Source organism: Camellia sinensis, chromosome 2 (genome assembly GCF_055761805.1).
Source record: "Camellia sinensis isolate YWXY chromosome 2, ASM5576180v1, whole genome shotgun sequence".
In the NCBI taxonomy this organism is placed as follows: Eukaryota; Viridiplantae; Streptophyta; class Magnoliopsida; order Ericales; family Theaceae; genus Camellia; species Camellia sinensis.
The window spans coordinates 117156900-117157540 of NC_138962.1; positions in this window are offsets into that span (position 1 = coordinate 117156900).

Consider the following 641-nt stretch of genomic DNA (forward strand, 5'->3'; position numbering starts at 1 on the left):
ATTCACTTTGGTTGGTTTTTTAAAAATACTTTTCAAAAAATTTTGTTTTTTTATTTTATTTTTGTAATTTTTTTATATTTTTACTGAATTTTTTTAATATTTTAATATTTTAAGTAATTTTAAAATTTTTTTTAAACACAGCTAATATAAATACATTTAAAAAACATAATTTTTATAAAAAAATCTTTAAAAATTCACTAAATATCAAAAATATAAAAAAATATAAAAATTTAATATATTTTTCATATTTTTGTGTATTTATTATTTTTTTAAAATATTTTCACAAATATTTTATTTTTTAAATAAATCTAAGTAAAGTATATCTAAAAAAATATAAAAATATTTAAAATTTTAAAAATATATACTAAAAATAAAAAAATATAAAAAATAAAAAATTTAATTTTTAAAAAATTTAATTTAAAAATTTAAACCAAATATACTGAGGCCAAGTCTGGAAAGACTAAAAAAGTGCACTTTTTGTCTTTTTGAGTTAAAAAATTGAGGTTAAAAATATGGATGCTTGGGTTAACTTTTTGATTTTTTATTGAAAAATGTGTAATAAAAAATTATAAAAATTAATTTGTAGAAAAAAATTTGAATTAAAAGTTATACAACCGTAATTATTGACTTTTAATAAATAG